Source organism: Papio anubis, unplaced genomic scaffold, assembly GCF_008728515.1.
Source record: "Papio anubis isolate 15944 unplaced genomic scaffold, Panubis1.0 scaffold539, whole genome shotgun sequence".
In the NCBI taxonomy this organism is placed as follows: Eukaryota; Metazoa; Chordata; class Mammalia; order Primates; family Cercopithecidae; genus Papio; species Papio anubis.
This window is the reverse complement of record NW_022165601.1, coordinates 4504-22161: the sequence shown is the minus strand read 5'-3', so window position 1 is coordinate 22161 and position 17658 is coordinate 4504.

Sequence of the window (17658 nt, the reverse complement as noted above, 5' to 3'; positions counted from 1 at the left end):
AGAATTATACTTTGAGAATTTTAAACTGTTCACATGATATGCTTTGGAAGCAGCATGTACTGTTAGAGATGTGACAATGAATAAAATGATAGAGTAATATAAATGAAAAATGGCCTCAAATCAGCAGCAGTAAGTAACCAATGTGGAAAACCAGATGGAGAATTAACTGCAATTCAATTATGTATATTAAAATGACTCCTAGATTTCTCAAAGAATTCAAGGTAGAACTACCATTCGATCCAGTAATCACACTACTGGGTATCTACCCAGAGGAAAAGAGGTCATTACATGGAAAAGACAGATGCACGTGCATGTTTATAGCAGCACAACTCACAATTGCAAAAATATGAAACCCATCAACCATGCCCATCAACTAAATGCCCATCAGCCAACAAGTGCATAAAGAAAATATGATGTATATATACACCATGGAATACTACTCAGCCATAAAATGGAATGAAATAATGGCCTTTGCAGCAACCTGGAGGCAGCCAGAGGCCATTATTCTAAGTGAAGTAATTCAGGAGTGGAAAACAAAGTATCATATGTTCTCACTTGTAAGTGGAAGCTAAGCTATGAGGATGCAAAGGCATAAGAATGATACAATGGACTTTGGGGACTCGGAGGGAAAAGGAGGAGCAGGTGAGGAATAAAAGAGTATATATTGGGTGCAATGTACACTACTCAGGTACGCGTGCACCAAAATCTCAGAAATCACCACTGCAGAACTTACTTGTGTAAGCAAAAACCACCAGTATCCCAAAACTATTGAAAAATAAAAGACTCCTAGATGCAACTGGAAGCTATGCAACATACAAAGAGAAATTGACCATATGTAGCTGAAAAAATTTAAAAAATGAATTTTCAATGCAAAATGAATGTTGTACTTAAGGCATTAGTTTTGTCATGGGAGATAGGAGTGTGATTTTATTCACACTGTATTGCTACTGGGATATGGACACAGACATTGTACTGTTTGGATGAATATGTGATTTTTTTTCTTGCCTAATTCAAACAGACCTTAGACAAAGGAAAGATACTCTTGAATAAAACCAATTTTGTTTCCACACATATTACTTTTTGCAGTAAAGGAGACTGAAAGTAGAGTTCACAAAATGTAATATAAACTATATAATAAACATGACACGGTACATTTAGAATTACTGTAATCAGAAACTTCAAGTTGAAAGAGCAATGAGATGATTTTATTGCCTGTAATATATAGAAGAATTAAAGAAATTTATAGTATCTGATTGTAGTGTGAAACGTGGGAAAATTGGTACTGTACTATTACATAAAATTAATGAAATTATGATTTTTAACGGCATATTTGAGGGTGAAAATTGTCATATTTTAACATGTTCATTGATTTTGGATCAGCAATTCCAAATCTAAGAAGCTATCTGTCAGAAGCATGCTTAATAGCCCATAGTGATATAGGCTCAGAGGCGTTCATCATAACAGTCTTTATGGTGGGTGAAGATGAGAAAAACCCAGGCTATCTCTTGGTGGTGGTGAATGTTTTAAAATACAAACCAACAGAAAATAACACTTCCCAAGGGAACATTCTTACAGTGACTATGACCTAAAACTTGTAACATTCATCACCTCTCAAATATGGTGAGCATATTTAATATATAGTTGCATTGTGAACTCATTAAATATTTGCATAATTATAAATAGAAAACATATGAAAATAAAAGGAACGGTTACAATATAAACAAACAAATATAACTGATATTTAATTCACTGCTCTGATTAGCAGTGCACTTATTTATATCCGTAATTGAGTTTAAGACTATATGCATGCTTTTTTTCTGTTTCATATTTTTATTTTTAAAATAAAATTAATTTAAGTGGACAGCCTGTTTTGATTCATATATATGAAAATCTATGTGTTTGTGTGTATATATATACATACATAAATAATTACTACAGTCAAACTAATGAACACATCTATCTTCTCATATAGTTAGAAGAAATATACTCTTCACAAATTTCCAGTATACAGTATTAATAACTATAATCACATAACTGCAACTTTGTACTCTTGGACTGACAGATCCCCTTTTTTCCCACCTCCCTGTCCCTGGTAACCACCATTTTACCCTGCTTCCATGTATTAAACTCTTTTTTTTTTTTTTTTAAGAGGGAGTCTCGCTCTGTCGCCCAGGCTGGGGTGCAGTGGCCGGATCTCAGCTCACTGCAAGCTCCACCTCCTGGGTTTACGCCATTCTCCTGCCTCAGCCTCCCGAGTAGCTGGGACTACAGGCGCCCGCCACCTTGCCCGGCTAGTTGTTTTTTGTATTTTTTAGTAGAGATGGGGTTTCACCGTGTTAGCCAGGATGGTCTCGATCTCCTGACCTCGTGATCCGCCCGTCTCGGCCTCCCAAAGTGCTGGGATTACAGGCTTGAGCCACCGCGCCCGGCCTGTATTAAACTTTTTCAGATTCCAGCCGGGCACGGTGGCTCACGCCTGTAATCCCAGCACTTTCGGAGGTCGAGGTGGGTGGATCACCTAAGGTTCGGAGTTCCAGACCAGCCTGACCAACATGGAGAAACCCAGTCTCTACTAAAAATACAAAAAATTAGCAGGGCATGGTGGCACATGCCTGTAATCCCAGTTACTCAGGAGGCTGAGGCAGGAGAATTGTTGGAACCCGGGAGGCAGAGGTTGCAATGAGCTGAGATTGCACCATTGCACTCCAGCCTGGGCAACAAGAGAGAAATTCCATCTCAAAAAATAATAATTAATAATAATAATAATAACAATAATAGAGTACCTCAACGCTCCACTATAATCAACACACCACTATCGTCAATGGGCAGATCATCCAGACAACAAAAAAATCATAAGTTAAGCTGTACTCTACACGGAATAGACCTAACAGAAATTTACACAGCTTTGCACAACTCCATGACTGCACAATGCACATTCTACTCAGTAGCACATGGATTATTCTCCAGGATAGGCTATGTGTTAGGACAAAAAGCAAGTAACGGCACATTTTTAAAAACTGAAATCATATCAACTATCTTTTGTGACCACAGTGGAATACTACTAGAAATGAGTAACAGCAGGAACTTTAAAAGCTGTACAAATATATGAAAATTAAAACATGCTCACGACCAACCAATAAATAAAAAAATTAAAAATTCATTGAAAGGAACAAAGGAAATTAAAAATTAATTGAAACAAATAAGAATAGAAACACAACATAACAAAACCTATGGGATGCGGCAAAAGCAGTTGTAAGAGGCAAAGTGCATAGCTATAAATGCCTAATCAGAAAAGTAGAAAGACCTCAAATAGCCAACCTGACAGTACACTTCAAGTAATGAGAAAAGCGAGAAAAATCAAATGCTAAAATTAGCAGAAAGAAATAAATCATAAAGATTAGAGAAGGAATTTTAAAAATAGAAACTAAAAAAAAATTACAAAAAGACAAAGCAACAAAGAGCTGGGGTTTTTCTTGAAAAAAAAAAAAAACTGACAAGCTATAACGAGCCTAGGAAAAACAGAAAGAAAACTGCAGTAAAATCATAGATGAAAAAGGAGACATTACAATTGACAACACAGAAACACAAAGGATCGTAAGAGATTACTAAAAACACCTATATACAAACAAATTGAAAAATCTAGGAGAAATGAATAAATTTCTGGAAACATAGCAATTTCACAAGTTATAATAATAAAACACCTGAACAGACTAATAATGACTAATGCAATTAAAGCAGTAATAAAAATCTTCCATCAAATAAAAACATAAGAATTATGGTTTTACTGCTGAATTCTACCAAACATTTTTTAAAAAGGTCATACCAACTTTATTCAAAATATTCCCTGAAAAATGAAGAGGAAGGAGTACTTCCAAACCTGTTCTATGAGGTCAGCATTACCCTGCTACAAAAACCAGACCAGGACACAACACAGAAAGAAAACCGCAGGCAAATATCCCTGATGAACATAGACGCAAAAATTCCTCAACAAAATACTTGGGGATTCATCGGAGGAATATGAGAATGATTCAACAAACACAAATAAATGTCACACATCACGAATCAAGAACAAAAACCATACAATCATTTCAGTAGATGCTGAAAAAAATAAAATTCAACATTCCTTCATAATAAAAACTCAAAATGAGTAGAGAAGGAACACGGCACAATAAAGGCCGTATATGACAAACTCATAACTAACATCATAATCAATGGGGCAAAGTTAAAAGCTCTTCCTCTAAGATCTTGTTCAAGTGTGGCTACTTTTACCACTTTTATTCGTCATGGTACTGCAAGCCCCAGCTAGAGCAATTAGGAGAATGCAATAAAACCCATCCAAATTGGAAAAAAAAAAAAGTCAAATTGTTTCTGTTAGCAGGTGACATGATCATATATACACAGAGAACCCTAGAGATTCCACAAAAAACCTATTAGAAATAATGAATTTAGTAAAGTTACAAAATACTCAATATACACAAATGAGTAGCACACATATGCATCAACAGTGAAACACATAAAAAAGAAACCAAGAAAGCTGTTTCATTACAGTTGCTACCCACCCCCAAATGATGATACCTAGGGATAAACATAACCAAAAAGCTGAAAGATCCTACAATGAAAATGATAAAACATAGATCAAAGATATTAAAGCAGACACAAGTAAATGGAAAGATATCCCATGTCCATGCACCGGAAGAACGGAAGAATATTGTTAAAATATCTCTATCACTCAATGTGATCTACAGAATCAATGCAATGCACGTTAAATTACAAAGACATTCTTCACAGAAACAGAAAACTATTCTAAAATTCTCATGGAAATGCAAAACACCTCAGAGAGACAAAAAAATATTAAAAAGAAAGAAAAGCTGGAGGCATCACACTACCTGATTTCAAAATATACTACAAAATATACTAGACTAATTCCATTTCCTGAAATTTCCATTTATACTAAAATTGTATTTTTAAGAATCCTTTATGTAAAATGGAATTCAGTTACAGGTTCAGTCTTAAACAGTTTTTTTTCTATCTACATAAATTATTCAGCAAGATATTCTAGGCCAGGTGCAGTGGCTCATGCCTGTAATCCCAGCACTTTGGGAGGCCGAGGGGGCCAGATCACTTGAGGTCAGGAGTTTGAGAACAGCCTGGCCAACATATGGTGAAACTCTGCCTCTACTAAAAATACAAAAATTAGCCAAGTGTGGTGGCACATCTCTTAATCCCAGCTACTTGGGAGACTGAGGCAGAAGAATCACTTGAACCCAGGTTGCAGTGAGCTGCAATCGCACCACTGCACTCCAGCCTGGGTGACGGAGTGAGACTCAGTCTCAAAAAAAAGATATTCTAAAGCTGTGCAGATCATAGGAAAAAGTCCATTTTACAGAACTGTCACTGCACTAAGCCTTGAATTCCATGGGCCCTACCTATTAAACAAATGCCTATAGCATCCATCAACCATTGAGACAATCACAAATGCTTCCACAAATGCCTAAAACAACCATCGGGCTCATAAAAAAACAAATCAGAATTCACCAGAAGATCCTGGGTCCCCACCTGGTCAAGGGGGAGGAATCACTGGCTGACACTCCTTCCTAGAGCCCCTCTGGAGCCCCCAGGCAGAGACTACAGAGCAGAGGAGCTAAGGAGCACAGTTCACAGCACTTCCAGTGTCTCGGAGAAGGGGAAGTGGTGGAAATTACCACTATCTCTTCTCCAACTTTGCTCAAGGGTATCACATCAGCACGCATCACTGAAACCTCTAGTCCAGTAAAGTCAAGGTCTGGGCGGGATGGGGGGACAAAAAGTAGCTCTCCTCATAAAAACATTGTGGATCCTGCCTCTGTGTTCTAAGAATAATCTGAAACAACAATAGTCCATGTATGCCCCATGTATTTGTCAAACAGTGTTTCTTAAAAACACCAACACAGATGCACTGCTCCCAAAATAACAGGGAAAGGCACTGAAGGCCTTGAGCCTCTCCCAGGCAGCAAGCACCATGTCCTGTGCAGTACCTCGTACAGTTCACTGAATCCTCACAAGAGCCCAGGTGGGTATCTCTAGATGAAGGAACTAAAGATCAGAGATTATAAGTAATTCTCTCCAGGTCAATTCATTCTTGAGGAACAACAGTCTGAATTCAAACCCTACTTTGCTTCTGCCACTCCATATGTCCTCCAATACACATATAACACAAGTTAGGAATGCGAGATTTTGATCTCAATGAATATTGCACAATTTCACAGGCTGAAGTGTGATGGGGTGATCTCAGCTCACTGCAGCCTCTGCCTCCCGGGTGCAAGTGATTCTCCAGCCTCAGCCTCCCGAGTACCTGGGATTACAGGTGCCTGCCTCCATGCCTGGTTAATTTTTGTATTTTTAGTAGAGATGGGGTTTCACCACATTGGCGAGGCTGGTCTCAAACTCCTGACCTCAGGTGATCTGCCCTCGGCCTCCCAAAGTGCTGGGATTACAGGCGTGAGCCACTGCTCCAGGCCCGTGCTGGTATTCTTAATCAAAATTTTTCATTCTGAAGGGACCATGTTATTTAACATAAAGCCTTTCTGGCCAGGCGCGGTGGCTCACGCCTGTAATCCCAGCACTTTGGGAGGCCAAGGCAGGTGGATCACGAGGTCAGGAGATCGAGACCATCCTGGCTAGCACGGTGAAACCCTGTCTCTACTAAAAATACAAAAAATTAGCTGGGCTTAGTGGTGGGCGCCTGTAGTCCCAGCTACTTGGGAGGCTGAGGCAGGAGAATGGTGTGAATGCAGGAGGCGGGGCTTGCAGTGAGCCAAGATCGCGCCACTGCACTCCAGCCTGGGTGATAGAGCGAGACTCCATCTCAAAAAATAAAAACCTTTCTTAGAGCAGAATGTTTATTGCGAGGTCTAGATCAATATGTATTAAATTAGAGCTGTAAAAGTAAAATTCTTAGTTGTAATCGTACTAATTGAAAGGAGGGAATGATGGATGGTCTTGAGTTGAAAAACTACGCTCACTACCTGGGTGACGGGATCCGTACCCCAAACCTCAGCATCCTGCAACATACCCATGCAGCAAACCTGCACATGCACCCCTTGAGTCTAAATTATTCAAATGTATTAAAATTACTTCTTTAAACATTTATTGAAATTATTTTTTAAAATCATATTAATTTATAGATACCTATTTTTAAATGTAAAATATTTGTCGTAATTTTATAATAAAATATTACTTGGGTGAAGACACAAACCACTCTCGTTACAGAAATAAACACTTCGTTTTACCACTGCAATCTGGGTGGCCTGAACGCTCACCAGAATGTCCCAGTGCTCCTCAGGACAGGGTTCACAGCTCTGGGAGCCCTGCCCAAAGCTAATTACACATTCACAACCACACAGGAAGCTCCAGAGTTTACTTCTACAAGGAGATCACATAATTAAAACCTACTGAGGAAAACAAAGGGCTATCTTTTACCTTCCACATAAGGTAGACGCAATACTATTTAAAAATTAGGATAGGGCCGGGCGCGATGGCTCAGGCCTGTAATCCCAGCACTTTCGGAGGCCGAGGCGGGTGGATCACAAGGGCAGGAGATCGAGACCATCCTGGCTAACATGGTGAAACCTCATCTCTACTAAAACTACAAAAAAAAAAATTAGCCGAGCGTCGTAGCGGGCACCTATAGTCCCAGCTACTCGGGAGGCTGAGGCAGGAGAATGGTGTGAACCCAGAAGGCAGAGCTTGCAGTGAGCCGAGATCGCACCACTGCACTCCAGCCTGGGCAACAGAGCGAGACTGCATCTCAAAACAACACAAAAAGAAAGAAAATCAACTCAGACTCTTTACTAGAAAGAAAAAAAATATTGGAAGCCATTTTATTTATTTATTTTTTTCCCCAAGGAGACTGCGGAGGATATGCAAAGACCACCTAGGGTCCTACCTGGGGACTTTCTCCTGACCACACACTCTGCAATTTGTTCCCAACCTCCAAAGTTTCTAAAGTTAGTGTCTAATGGGCCCAGAGTGTTTGTGTGGAGCGGTGAAAAAGCTCTGCGGATGAATAATGGTCGTGGCTGCGAAACATTCTGAATGTACTGACTGTTGCTGAATCGCACACTTACAAATAATTAAAACGGTAAAGAAAATGTTTATTTTACCTGCCTCCTCTGTCACACTTTTTCTGTCAACATTTTGAAGAGCAAGTTGGTTTACTCCTCATTCCATAACAAAAATACTGCATACTCTGGATAAAAGTGAACCTAGTTTAATTTTGAAATCGTTCAATTAATAACAATGAGACAATAGTATAGTAAGCACCATTTTCCCTCTCACTGTAGCAGCAACTGATTCCCTTGTGCTCTTGGGCCTCTCTCTCCCTCCCTCTCTCTCTCAATAACGAACAACAACCTTCTCTCCAGTCCAAGCTCACACTTCCCCAGTTGTGCATGAATGTCTATTGTAGCTGTTAATCTGTTTTCCAGGCAGAGTCTTCAAGATTCCCATGCTCCCATTTGGCTGTCAGCTATCTGGAGCCAGCATTTCTCAACCCCATCATTTGTCATGAGAGATTTCTGTAAAGCTTTGCACAAAGTTCCCCAAGGGAGGACAGTGCTCACTCTAGGCAGCAGAACCATTTCCACACAGTAGGACCGTGCTGGGTGTGCGAGGGGGGGCAATGCACACCATGCCCAACACTGGGCTCTCTATGCTACTGACTCCGATCCTGTGCTTAGTAGGACCATGTCCACAGCTGAGTCCACTGCAAATCTGACTCTCAGCAGGAAGGTCAGTCATAGCTGCTGGGTACTGAGTCTCACAGAGGGACAATGTTGAGGATGCCCGATCCCAGATGTGCATATGGGTCAACATCTGCTGATAGAGCAGAAACATAAAGGAAGCTGTGGCTGTAAAGGAGGGGTCTCCAGCCCTCAGTCTCAGCTGCCTCCTCATCCAAAACCTGCCCTGGGCTCTCAGGCTTCTTCTTGCTCTGAAGATGCTTCTTCACCCTGTGCAAGGGGCTTCCTGCAGCACGGCCTCGAGAATTCTTCTCTCTCGGCTCCTCTCCTTTTCCACCATGAAGTCCAAAGGAAACCTGCTCTGTGGTTTCTCATCCAGCACAGGGAAAGCTTCCTGTTGCTTTTGTGCTGTGGTCTCTGAATGCACAACTCTTCCTAGCTCTTCAAATGCAGGGACGGTGACAAGCAGCTTCCTGACTGACACAGTCCCTGCTGTTTTGAGGAACAGCCTCACTCTAACTGCATTCCCATCTCCCACGCTGTGCAGCCCAATCTGGACGGAAGCCATTATGGGGAGTTTCCAGAAACCGCATCTTACTCAACTCTCTGTCCACCACGCTCTAGGGAGGATGGCCCTCCTGGCTGAGCTAACTCCTGCACCTGAGGCAGTGACCGCTAAGATCTGAAGATGTTTCCAAGGGATTAGGAACAAAAAGGAAGCCGTTTTCTTTTTATTGCTCCTGCTCTTTGCCCCAATACCTAAGGTTGCTGAGCTGGGGAGAATTTTATCGATGGGCTCAGTGTTCATTCAGAATCCCCTGCTCCTCATATCACTGAGTCCCTGTCCTAGAAACTCCTCACAAGCAGATGGTCTCCACACAGGATGAGAGTTCCAATATGGCTCCCCAGGGAAGAGTCAACCTGGGTCAGCCCCGCTTTCTCATTGACATCCAGCATTTCTAATCTCCATGGGTGTCAATACTTCTGTTGCTGAACCTTTATTCATCTACTAATGGTAAGAATTTAGAAAATATTCGGACAAGAGCTGGGTTCAAAATTTATATTTTCTGAGCCAGCTGTTAAGCAGAACCATTATGGCCGGGCGCGCTGGCTCAAGCCTGTAATCCCAGCACTTTGGGAGGCCGAGGCGGGTGGATCACGAGGTCAGGAGATCGAGACCATCCTGGCTAACATGGTGAAACCCCGTCTCTACTAAAAAAAAAAATACAAAAAACTAGCCGGGCGTGGTGGCGGGCGCCTGTAGTCCCAGCTACTCGGAGGCTGAGGCAGGAGAATGGCATGAACCTGGGAGGCGGAGCTTGCAGTGAGCCGAGATCGCGCCACAGCGCGGACAAGGAGACAAGAGACCCCACACTAGTTTTAAAAAAAAAAAAAAAAAAAAAAAGCAGAACCATTATTACATTAGATTGGCACAAAAGTTAATGTAGTTTTTGTCATTACTATGCGTGAAACCACAATTACATGTACCAACCTCATAGCACAGTTGGCTTTTATAGACTTTTGAAGTCTGTCCGCAGGCAGCGTCTCACTGCTGTTTACTCAGGTTCGCACAGTCCTGCAACCTCCAGGTAACTGGGACTACGAATATACTGCTCTACCTGGTTAATTTTGTATTTTTAGTGAAACAGGGGTTTCGCATATTGATAAAACTGATCTCTAATTCTGGTGTGATCCACTAACCCCAAAGTCTGAGAATCAAAGCAGAGTGCTGCTCCCGACCCATAACTTTAATTATATAAAATTATAATACAAACAAAAGTAACCATTTTAATATATTTGTATCAATAACATGTTGTGTATCTAACAGAAACATACACCATTAATTTACTTCAAAACCCAAGGGGCTGGCAGTGGCAAACACCCATAATCCCAGCACTTTGGGAGGCAGGGAGCCAGGCCGGATGCGAGGTCCAGGAGATCAAGGAACCATCCTGTGGCTGCTTTCTGGTGAAACCACCTGTGTGCAAAACACAAAAAAAATGTGCCGGGCAAGGTGGTAGGCCTGTAGTCAACATGGGAATGGTGTGAGCCGGTGAGCTGAAGTTGGCCATCATTGCAGGGACAAGACTCAATCACAAAAAAAAAAAAAAAGCAAAGGGTGGTAATGGCTACTGCATAAAATCATTCCTAATATTCAGCATAATATTAAGAGAACACCACGTTGTGATTCGATGCCCCAGTGCACCAGAATTACTAGGCCACTGGATTCGATGGATTTCCTTGGCTGTGTGTTGGTCGCTGCGAAGCCAAGCTGTGGGCTGGGATGCATCCAGAGCCAGAGGGAGGTGGCCAAGGAGAAGCCCAGCAGGAGAGACTCCCGCTGTCCTAACCTCTTTAGCAGATGTGGGTGAGCTCGTGGAAGGAGTGGGAGTGTAAAGGTTAAAGAGCATGCATGCATTGCACCATTTCTTTGCTCCTGAGACACCCTAGGCATAGAGCACTTCCCCATTCATTCCTAAGATACCCAGGTATTCCCTTGAATTTTTATCCAGCTTAGGCTCTAAAGGGTTTATAAGCACTTGATTTTCATCTCACAGGCAAACGCAGGTGAACATCCTTATGCCGTTTCTTTGGGTTCATGCGTGAATATGAGCGTAGCGCCGTTAAATTTCTAGAGGCCAGATTTCCTGAGTCAGGAGGATCATGCACTTGTAATTTACTCGTATTCTCCGTTCCTCTCGAAGGGGTTCTGCCAATTTGTTTGTTGTTTATTTGTTGTTATTTGTTGTTGTTGTGCGGGATTGAATCACTCATCACAAGAGCTGGAAATTAGTAAGCAATCTTAGCTCCTACCATCATACCTCCAGGTTCAAACATTCTCCTGTCTCAGTTTCCAGTGGCACGGGACTGCAGAAACCAACGCCTTGGCTAATTTTTAGCCTTGCTTAAGAGGCGGGGTTTCACTGTATTAGCCAGATGGTCTGGATCTCCTGACTGCTTGTGATCCCGCCAGCTCGGCCTCCCAAAGTGCTGGGATTTGCAGGCGTGAGCCGCGGCTGACCAGTTCACCAATTTATAATGCCAGCCATAAGAAGTACCTGGTCAGAGTACGGTGCCGAGAGTTTGAGATTTTTTGCCAATATTTTTCAGATTTTAAAATGTTACTTGTTACACTTTTATTTTTGATTCCACCCTAATTCTGCTTAGGCGGGCATTTTCTCAATGTTTCAAGCTGTGTTTTAGGATTTAGTAAACTTTTTTCTTAAATGTCCAGATAAGAAGGATTTTACTCTTTGGTGCCCAAGACCAACTCTGAGGAACTATTATACGGGAGTACCACTTTCATTCATGATACTTAACCATTTTAAAACTATAAAAGAAACCCTCTGAGTCTGTGTACGCCGAAACACATGTGTCGAAAGGCCCTATAGAGCGTGGTCCCTGGATTTTGTAAGTCACTTTAAAATTTGAAAAGTCCACCAGCATATTTCTGGGTGGAGTGCTGTGCCCAGGGGGCAACCCTGTATTTCACACCTCCCACTTGGTACCAGATTAATACATATATATACACACACACCACGTATATACATATATACATATATACATATATATATATGAATATAGCCATCATCATCTATTGTGATTGGATCTTAGAGTCCACTTTAAAGAAAACATCCCTATTATCCTAATCTCATTGCTGCTTTTCCTATCCATTGCTTTGGGTTTGGGAGGCTCTGGGTATGGGAGGCGGGCTCCCCAGGAGGCAAAACAGAGGGAGGAGGGGCAAATGGTCCAAGGCAAACTGTACCAAGTCATATAATCCAGCACAGGCTCCAGAGAAAAAGATCTCCAGAATAAAACCTGTATCTAAGCTCAGCCACAAGATCATTAAAAGTTCTGGGGATTATAACAGGTAAGTAAATGAAGTTTAAGTTTTAAATGTATTGGACATTTATATATAAAGCCATGAAGACTGTAAAAATTCAGAATGTGACAAAGGGAAATAAAGAATTTGAGATTTTAAGATGTAAGGAATTTAAAAGCAGAAGTTTCAGGAAAAGTGTTTGTAAGCTTCAAATTATTTTGCGAAAGTCTTTTTTCTCTTTCTTAGGTATAAAGGAAACCTCACAATATGAGACATTCTTTTTTGTTTCCTGTCCAAAGAACAAAGTGACCCCCATAAAAGAATTCTAACATTAAATGAAGACAATTGCACTTTTTGTAACCATTGAGGAAGTTTCTAGCTATGCATAAAATATTGATGCGAAATCACCACCATCTTCTGACTTATTGGAGCCGAAACCATAAAACCCTAGAAAACCTAGGCAATACCATCAGGACATAGAAGCATGAGACAGGACTTCATATTGTGAACACACAAAAGCAATAGCAACAAAGCCAGAATGAACCAAATGGGATCTAATTAGAGCTGAGAGCTACTGCATAGCAAAGGAAACTACGCAGGTGAAAGAGGCAACCTACAGAATGGGAAAATTTTACGCTTAATCCATGCATCATTAAAGGCTAATATTCAGAATCTACAAAGAACTTAAAACATTTACAAGAAAAAAATTAAACAACCCATCAAAGTTAGAGTGAAGGGATATGAACGGGCTCTTCTCAAAGACATTTGTAGGCTGACAGACATGTGAGCATATACATCCCATCACTAGTCAGCCAGAAATACAAATCAAGAAACCTAAGCCAAGACACATCACAGCAGGATCTAGAATGGCAAATCATTAAAAGTCAGGAAACAACAGATTGTGGACTTGGGATGTGGTAGGCCAAGATTTCACATTTATACTGCTGGGTAGAGATTAGCAACTAGTTCAACCATTGTGGAAGACAGTGTGATTCCCTCAAGGATCTAGAACTAAATGCCATTTTGACCCAGCCATCCCATTGCAGGGTATATACAAAGGTGCAAATGGCCTTCCCCTATATAGACACATGCACTTGTATGTGTTTGTTGCGCCTATTACAATATAAAAGTCTTGGGAGACCATTTAAATGTCCATGTGATAGACTGGATTAAGAGAGTAGAGGCACAGGCCGAGAGCTGTAGGTGGCTCAAGCCTGTAATCCAGCACTTTGGGGGGCCAATGGCCAAGACAAGGTGAGTCACATGAGGTCGGAGATGAGACCATCCTGGCTAACATGGTAGAAACCCCGTCAAAATACAACCAAATTAATAGTGGCGGATGCCTGTAATCCCACAGCTACTGGGGAGGCTGAGGCAAGGAGAAGCAGTAAACCAGGAGAAATACGGGCTTACAGTAGAAGCTGAGATCAAGCCCACCTATCAACCACAGGCAACAAAACGAGCCTCCTCAAAAAAAATAGAGGCACATATACACTATGGGTGCCTATACAGCCTTAAAAAGGATGAGTTTCCTGTATCCTTTGCAGGGACATGGATTGAAGCTGGGAAACAATCATTCTGACAAACTATCACAAAAAGGACAGAAAAGGCCAACCTACATGTTCACCTCATAGGTGAAGTAACTAGATGGCGGACACTTGAACCCCTGCAGTAGAGGAGCATACACACAGGGGTACGTTGTGGGGTTGGGGGAGGGATAACATTAAAATGTCTAATGCTCAATGTGAGTTAAACGGGTTGGCAGTTACATAGCATAGCTATATGCTCCCCATATAACAAACCTACACATTGTGTCCATTTTCAAACAAAATAAAAATAAATAAAAAAATAAATTAAAATTTTAAAATATAATGATGCTTAATGCTAAAATTTGATTAAGTAGTTTTAATATCCACCCACAACTGATTAATTTTCTTCGGACTAAACCATTTTTCTGTTTATGATTCTGTCATAGTTAACAGCTTTGGATTGTTCTCTAGAAACAAGCTTTTGGTATATTTTGTTTTCTGCCTTCTATTGCTCTTTTCTGACGCAGCAGAGATATTTGCCTATTGATTATTAGAAGTTTAATTTTGTGGGCATTGGGATTATTATTTCAGGAATTGCAGAAGGGACTTCCCCACGTTGAACTCTACAAATGTTGCTGATGCTGACTCATGCGCTTTCTTCAAATCACCCGCTTAAAATAAAGTAGAGCGATACCGACACGGAACGCAGATGATAGCAGCAGAAACTCCCCAGGCTGTGTCCTTTAAAATCCTCAGGATGAATCACCTGGAGAATCACTCACATGATTTACATTTTAGCACAAATGAGGGAGTTTGTTAGGCTGATGCTGGGTTAAGTGAAGGACTTGGGCTGTTAGGATGGGGTGGAGATGTGTTTTACAGAAGTGAGGAGAACCATGAATTTTTTTGGTTTATCACGGTAGGGATTATTCATTTCTAAATTGTTTCCAGGCTGTACAGGCTGAAACTCTAACACGGTGGATGGGTTTGGGGATAGGATCTTCTGGAGGGTGAGGTGAGTCATGAGTGGCTTGTTATCAAATCTGGCTGGTTTCCTTCTAAAGAGAGCAGATTTGCACACACAGAAATGAGACCAACAAGTAAGCGTGCAGAGGGAAGATCACGTATGAGGACACAGCCGAGGTAGTGACCTGCAAGCCAAGGAGAGGGGCCTCAGGGAGCTAGAGCCCGCAGCTCACTATCCCTGGCTCAGCTAGAACTGTAAGAAAAAGATGTGTCTGCTCTTTTGGTATGGTCTTTGGTATCTCATTAGGAAGAATGGCTCATGGACCCAGGAGACTGAGATGTGTGGGAGGGAGGAGACAGGCAGGGTGCAGGAGGCTGGGGCAGGGGAGGGACTGGAGTTTGGGCTCTGATGGCTGCATCTCCTGGATCTGAGACTCACTCAGTGTTGCAGGAGAGACTTACGGGAGAAGGCATTTTAACCTCCCAATACTGATTTCCTAATAACCACTATGAGCCCCTTGAGCATAGGGTAGCATCATCCTATTCCATGTTAGCAAAAGTCTTCTTGGTGTGAGCATGAAACAATCACAAGAGCATCTGGCATATATTAAAAAGAGTTCATACATAGTCATTTGCTTGATTTAGTTATTTATAAATTGCATTTCATTTCTATGGGCGCATTGAACCTTGGTCACGGGGATACAGTGGTCTGGAGTTTATGGTTCCTCCAAGTGCCACAGGGCCTAACTGTGCTTCCTTTAGAGCTCAGCCTATTGGTGGAATTCTGAAGTACTTGCAGGGCCTTTCTGATGTGAGAAATTACCCAAGAAGAGCCCTCCAGGCTCAGGGCTCAAACAAGAACTGGGGCAAATATTTTAGGGAATGGAGAACAGATTTGCATCCACTATCCAAGAATTTCAGTACTGGGGAAAATGTCACATAAGACTGCTCGGTTCTCTACTAAGACAGTGTAAAAGCAAGGTGAGGAAAGTTCAAACAGTTTTCAAATATTTTTACTGGATCCAAAAATAAAAGACAAAAATAGAGAAAGAAATGCAAAAATATTCTGAATCCAACAAGGACAAACGTACACGGTCTGCATCCAATCAATACTGTCTGCAAAGAAACAAACAAAATATGCTATAAGAAACAAAAAGAAAAATTAATCCAAAATGGCCTTTAAATTTGACATATGATAAACTTTGCAGGCAGGAGCACAACAGCAATTCTTACAACTATATTCTACTTGATTATGAGGGTAGAGGATGGATTTACCAGGTTAAGTAGAGATACAGAAGATATAAGACTCAAGTTAAACTTTCAGAAATGATGCCTAAAATGTCCCTTTTAACAAATAGACTGAATGAGCTTGATTACAGATTAAATGCTATCAACGAATAGATGAGTGAACTTAATGATGTAGCAATGAAAACTATCCCCCAAAAAATCACCAAAAAAAAAAAAAAAGAAAAGATGAGAAAAGTAAATGTGTGAGTTTTCGGACATTATTAAATTGCCATAATGGTGTAATTAGAGGCATAAAAGGAGATAAGATTACTGTGGTGAGAGGGTAGAAAAACAATTTAAATAGTGACCCAAGTGTTCCAAGTTTGGTTAAAAATATATACACACTATCCAAGAAGCTGAACAAATCCCAGACACACACACACACAGAGAAAAAAACACACATAAAGAAAACAACACTCACCGTAATCAAATTGGGGGAAAAAATCTGTGATGATAAAATACTCTTAAAAGTAGAGAGAAAAGACGTGTTAGACTCAGGTGAACAACATAATGATAAAAGCAGATTTCTTATTAGAAGCAATGCGGCTGGGTGCGGAGGCTCACGCCTGTAATCCAAGCACTTTGGAAGGCCCAGGTGGGCGGATCACGAGGTCAGGAGATAGAGATCATCTGGGCTAACACAGTGAAACCCCATCTCTACTAAAAATAGAAAGTATTAGCCGGTGTGGTGGCGAGCACCTGTAGTCCCAGCTACTCAAGAGGCTGAAGCAGGAGAATGGCGTGAACCCGGGAGGCAGTGCTTGCAGTGAGCCAAGATCGCGCCACTGCACTGCAGCCTGGGCGACAGAGTTAGACTATCTCAAAAAAAAAAAAAAAAGTATGCAAACAGGAGGCAGTGGATCTATATTTATACAATACTAAGAGAAACAACTTTTTATTCAAAAATCTTGAATAAAAAGAAAAGCTGGAGGCATCACACTACCTGATTTTAAAATATACTACAAAATATACTATAAATCCATAGTAACTGCAACTCTATAGTATAATATCAAAACAGCATGGCACTGCCAAAAAAAAGGGGGCAGGAGAGAGACAGACAAATGACAGACATAAACAAATCAAACAGAATAGAGAACTCAGAAATAATTTCACGCATTTACAGTCAACTCATTTTTAACCTAGGCATCAAGAACACACCTTCCGGAAGGGCAATCTCTTCAATAAACTGCGCTAGGAAACACCCAACACCCACATGTAGAAGAATAAATCTAGACCGTTATCTTATCATATACAAAAATCAACTCAAAATAAAGATTTAAATGTAGGACTTGAAACTATGACACTACTAGAGAAGAAAACATAGGATAAA